The sequence below is a fragment of the Anolis carolinensis genome, unplaced genomic scaffold, assembly GCF_035594765.1.
Source record: "Anolis carolinensis isolate JA03-04 unplaced genomic scaffold, rAnoCar3.1.pri scaffold_7, whole genome shotgun sequence".
NCBI classification, from domain to species: domain Eukaryota; kingdom Metazoa; phylum Chordata; class Lepidosauria; order Squamata; family Dactyloidae; genus Anolis; species Anolis carolinensis.
Genome location: NW_026943818.1, coordinates 15,378,229 through 15,384,016, shown reverse-complemented (window position 1 = coordinate 15,384,016; position 5,788 = coordinate 15,378,229). Strand labels below are relative to the sequence as shown.

At 36.5% G+C, this 5,788-nt stretch overlaps 1 protein-coding gene across 2 annotated transcripts in view; it reads left to right on the top strand.

The window, feature by feature from the left end:
• Positions 1-35: 35 nt before the first annotated feature.
• barhl1 (BarH like homeobox 1) overlaps positions 36-5,788 on the top strand; it is a 19,627-nt gene continuing 13,874 nt past the window's right edge. Inside the window, exon 1 of one of the 2 annotated variants that reach the window (XM_062959190.1) lies at positions 36-334. The gene's annotated coding sequence lies outside the window, so the exon portion shown is untranslated. The remainder of the gene's footprint in view (positions 335-5,788) is intronic. The other variant, XM_062959189.1, reaches the window with a different exon arrangement.

The following is a 5,788-nucleotide window of genomic DNA, read 5'->3' as shown; positions in this document are numbered from 1 at the left end:
ATCCCTGTGTCGTCTCCCCAGTGGAGATATCGCGCGTTCGACCCGCTTTTTGCGGCCGGGCTTCAAGTTGCGGAGTCTGCCTTTCTTTTGGGAGAAGAAGTGGGAGGGGGGTCGTGACGTCACCCTAAAAAACTCTCCCAGCCAATGGGAGGCGAGGCCTGCGGGCCACGTGACCCCGGGGCTCGGGGAGAGAAAAAGGCGAGAAGAAGAAAAGAAGGAAAGAGAAGGAAAGAAAGAGAGAGAGAGGGAGAGAGAGAGAGAGAGAGAGGAGGCCATGAGGGACCCCCCTGGAAGAGGAAGAGGAAGCGGAAGAGGAAGCAGGAAGAGGAAGCAGGTGCTGAACCCTTTCCGTCCCGGATTATTCCATTTTCGTCGGTTTCTGATTCGGATTTTTTTTTGGGGGGGGGAATGTTGGGAGAGGAAAGCGGAATAATAATAGCAGCGCTAATATTTAATTAATAGTAATAATAATTATAATAATAATTAATAGTCTTCAAAACGCAGCAAAGAATCAGTACAAGAAAACGGCACTACAAACTATTGCCGACAGCTGGAGTGATTAATTAGGAGACTTTCTTGAGTCTTCAAAACGCAGCAAAGAATCAGTACAAGAAAACGGCACTACAAACTATTGCCGACAGCTGGAGTGATTAATTAGGAGACTTTCTTGAGTCTTCAAAACGCAGCAAAGAATCAGTACAAGAAAACGGCACTACAAACTATTGCTGACAGCTGGAGTGATTAATTAGGAGACTTTCTTGGGTTGGTTTTTTTTCGGGGCTCGGGCAAAGTTTCTCTCCTTTCCTTCCTTCCTTTCTTCGTCCAGTTCTCTTTCCCCTTCTTCTTTCTCTCCTTCCTTCCTTCCTTTCTCCTTCTTTCTTCTGTTCTTTTTTTCCTTTCTCTTTCTTCTTTTTGTTTTTCTTCTTAGTCCTGGAGACGTTTGCTTTTATTCTTTCATTTTTTCCCTTCCTTCCTTCTTTCCTTCCTTCTTCGTCTACTTCTCTTTTCCCTCCTTCTTTCTCTCCTTCCTTCCTTTCTCTTCCTTTCCTTCCTTTTCTTCTATTCTTTTATTTTCCCCCTTCCTTCCTTCCTTCCTTCCTTCTTTCCTTCCTTCTTCGTCCAGTTCTCTTTTCCCTTCTTTCTCTCCTTCCTTCCTTCCTTCCTTCCGTTCCTTTTTCCTTTCTCTTCCTTCTTTTTGTTTTCTTTCTTCTTTTTTCCCCTTCCTTCCTTCCTTTCCGCTTCTTCTTTCCTTCCTTCTTCCATTTCTCTTCTTCCTTCCTTCCTTCCTTTTTTTTGTTTCTTCTCTCCTCCTTTTCTTTCCGTTTGTTCCCTTTTCCTTCTATCTTTCCTTTCACTTCTTTCTTCTCTTCCTTCGCTTTCTTTCTCGTCTCTTTCTTTCTTTCCCTCCTCCTTTCTTTTCTTCTTTTTCTTCCTTTCTGTTCGTTTCTTTTTTACTTCCTTCTTTCTCTCCTTTTCTTTCCGTTCAGTCCTTTTTTTCCTTCTGTCTTTCTCTTCTTTCTTTTCTTCCTTCCTCCCTTCTTAGTCCGGCCCTTCCTTTCCTTCTTTTCTGGTTTTCCTTCCTTCTATCCTTTCTCTTCTTCCTTTTCTTCCTTCCTTTTTTCTTAGTCCAGTCCTTCTTGCCTTCCTTCCCTTCCTTTTCGTTCTTTCCTTTCCTTCCTTCCTTCTTTCTTTCTTCCCTTTCAATCCTTTCTTCTTTCTTTCATTTCAATTCTTTCTTCTTTCTTTTCTTTCTTTCTTTCTTTCTTCCTCCTTTCCGTTTTTCTTCCTTCTTTTCTTTCTCTTCTTTCTTTTCTTCCTTCCTCCCTTCTCAGCCCAGTCCTTCTTTCCCTCTTTCCTTTCCTTTTCGTTCTTTCCTTTCTTTCCTTCCTTCCTTTCTCCATCCTTCTCTCCTCCTTCCTCTCTTTCCTTCCTTCCTTGTTCAGTCTTTCCTTCCCAACCTTCTCCCCGTTTCCTTTCCTTTAGCCTTCTTTCCTTCCTTCCTTCCTTTAGTCATTCCCTCACTTCCTCCTTCCTTCCTTCTCCCTCTTCCTTTCCCATTCTTTCTCTCTGTTTCCCTTATTTCTCCTTCTCTCTCTCCTCCGCCTTCCTTCCTTTCTCCATCCTTCTCTCCTCCTTCCTCTCTTTCTTTCCTCCCTTGTTCAGTCTTTCCTTCCCAACCTTCTTCCCATTTCCTTTCCTTTGGCCTTTCTTTTCTTTTCTTCCTCCTGTTCCCTCCTTCTCTCCTTTCTTTCTCTCTCCCTTCTGCTGCCTTTTCCATCCTTTCTTTCCTGACTTTCTCTCTCCTTCATTTTTCATCCTTCTTCCCTTTCTCTCTCTCCCTTTTCCTTCCTTCCTTCCTTCCTTCCCTTCCTTCCTTCCTTCCTTCCTTCCTTCCTTCCTTCCTTTTTTCATGAATGTAATTTTCTTTCTTTCTTTCTTTCCTTCCTTCCTTCCTTCCCGAATAGCCGCTCTCTTTCCTCCACATTCTATTCTCATCATTCCTTCTTTCTTTCCTTTCTCCCTGGATTCCTTTAACCTTCCTCCTCCTCCTTCTCCACCTTCCTTTCTCTCTCCTTTCTTCCTTCTTTTCTTCTATCCTTCCTTCCATCCATCCCTCCATCTCTTCCATCTTCCCCTTCTTTTTTCCCCTCCCCTTTCCATCTTTTTCCTTCCTTCCTTCTTTCCTTCCTTTCTTCCTTCTCATCCATCTCTTCCATCCTTATTTCTTTCCATCTTTTCCGCCCTTCCTTCCTTCCTTTCTCTCTTTTTCTCCTTCCTTCCTTCCTTCCTTCCTTCCTTCCTTCTTTCTCTCTTTCCTTCCTTCCTCCCTTCCTTTTTTCATGAGTGTAATTTTCCTTCTCTCTTTTCTTCCTTCCTTCTTTCCTTCCTTCCTTCCTTCCTCCTTTCCTTCTCTCCTTCCTTCCTTCCTTCCTGTTTAGCCGCTCTCTTTCCTCCACATTCTGTTCTCATGCCTTTCTTCTTTCCTTCCTTCTTTCTTTCCTTTCTCCCTGGATTCCTTTAATCTTCCTCCTCCACTTTCCTTTCTTCCATTCTTCTTTCCTTCTTTCCTTCCTTCCTTCCTTCCTTCCTTCCTTCCTTTCTCTCTTCCTTCCTTTCTCCATTCTTCTCTTTCTTTCTTTCTTTCTTTCTTTCTTTCTCTCTCTCTTTCATCTCTTTCTCTCTTTCTCTCTTTCTCTCTTTCTCTCCTTCCTTCCTTTTCCTTCCTTTCCTTCCTTTCTTTCTTTCTTTCTTTCTTTCTTTCTCTCTTTCTTTCTTTCTCTCTTTCTCTCTTCTCTCCTCTTTCTCTCTTTCCCTCCTCTTTCTCTCTTTCTCTCCTTCCTTCTTTTCCGAGTCTTTCCGGCGCCGCCGGAGGAAAGCGATTCCTCTTCACCGTCTTCCCGTCGGGATTTATCCCGCTTCTAATTCGACTTTGGGACCGAAAGCGGATCGCAACCTTCAGAAGAAAGCGGCCAGGAAGGAAGGAAGGAAGGAAGGAAGGAAGGAAGGAAAGAAAGGAGGAAGAAAGAAAAGGATCCGCGGAGAATTCAACCCATTTCCCTTCAGTCATTTTCTTTCAGAAAAAAGGAAGGAAGGAAGGAAGGAAAGAAGGAAAGAAAGAAGGAAAGAAAGAAGGAAGCTGCGTGCAGGGCAAGTTGCTCCTTCTTTCCTCCCTTCTTTTTAATTTCTTTTTTTCCCTTCCCTTCTTTTTTCGTTTTCCTTTCTCCCTCTTTTTCCTTCCTTCCTTCCTTGCTTCCTTTTTTCCTTTCTTTCTTTTCCTTCCTTCTTTCCTTTATTTCCTTTTTAAATCTGCAACTCCCTTTGCTCCATTATCCATTATTGTTGTTATCCCGCATTATTATTAGTATGAGGCTTTATTATTATTATTATTATTATTATTATTATTATTATAATAATAATAATAATAATAATAATAATATTTGTATCCATTATTGTTATCCCGTCAGGAAAGAATAATTGTTATTATTATTATTATTATTATTATTATTATTATTATTATTATAATAATTATAATAATAATAATAATAATATTTGTATCCATTATTGTTATCCCGCATTATTATTAGTATGATGCCTTATTATTATTATTAATATTTGTATCCATTATTGTTAATATCCCGCATTATTATTAGTATGACGCCTTATTATTATTATTAATATTTGTATCCATTATTGTTGTTATCCCGCATTATTATTAGTATGATGCCTTATTATTATTATTATTATTATTAATATTTGTATCCATTATTGTTATTATCCCACATTATTATTAGTATGATGCCTTATTATTATTATTATTGTTAATATTTGTATCCATTATTGTTATTATCCCGCATTATGATTAGTATGATGCCTTATTATTATTATTATTAATAATATTTGTATCCATTATTGTTATTATCCCGCATTATGATTAGTATGATGCCTTATTATTATTATTATTAATAATATTTGTATCCATTATTGTTATTATCCCGCATTATGATTAGTATGATGCCTTATTATTATTATTAATATTTGTATCCATTATTGTTGTTATCCCGCATTACTATTAGTATGACGCCTTATTATTATTAATATTTGTATCCATTATTGTTGTTATCCCGCATTATTATTAGTATGATGCCTCATTAATAATAATAATATTAATAATAATAATAATTGTATCCATTATTGTTGTTATCCCGCATTATTATTAGTATGACGCCTCATTATTAATAATAATAATAATAATTGTTGTTATCCCGCATTATTTTTAGTATGATGCCTTATTATTATTTGTATCCATTATTGTTATTATCCCGCATTATTATTACTATGACGCCTTATTATTACTATTATTATGTGTATCCATTATTATTATTATTAGTAGTAGTAGTAGTATCCCTAATTGTTATTGTTATTATGTTTATCCATTATTAATATCCCACATCATTGTTAGTAGTAGTAGTATCTCGCATTCTTGTTGTTGTTATTATTATTATTATTTGTTATTATGATGTGTATCCACTATTATTATTTTCCCACATTATTATTATTATTATTATTATTATTATTATTATTATTATTATTATTATTATTATTATTTATTGGTTTCCCACATGATTGTTGTGTTATTGTTATCTGCCGCTTTCTTTCTTTCTTTCTCTTTCTTTCTCTTTCTTCTCTCTCCTTCCTCTCTTTTTCCTTCCTTTTTAAATCTGCAACTCCCTTGCTATTTCTCATGCCTGGGTATTATTATTATTATCATTATTATTATTATTATTAGGTTTATCCCGCTTTAATCTCTAGATGGAGACACAAAGCGGCTCAAAACAACCTTCTCTCTTCCCTCTTTCTTTCTTTCTTTCTTTCTTTCTTTCTTTCTTTCTTTCTTTCCTTCTTTCTGTTTCTTCTTACCTGCGACCTCCTTGCTACTGTATTATTATTATTATTATTATTATTATTATTATTATTATTATTATTATTATTATTATTATTTTATGACACAGCAAACAAGATAGATATGCTGGATTTCGATTATTATTATTATTATTATTCTTTTATGACACAGCAAACAAGATAGATAGATATGCTGGATTTCGATTATTATTATTATTATTATTATTATTATTATTATTATTATTAGGTTTATCCCACTTTAATCTCAACCTTCGAAGCCGCTCCGAACAAGCCTTTCTCCTCTTTCTTTTCCTTCCTTTTATCCTCTTTCTTTCCTCGCTATCTTTTTTCCTTCTTCCCTTCTTTTTTCTTTGCAACTCCCCTGCTA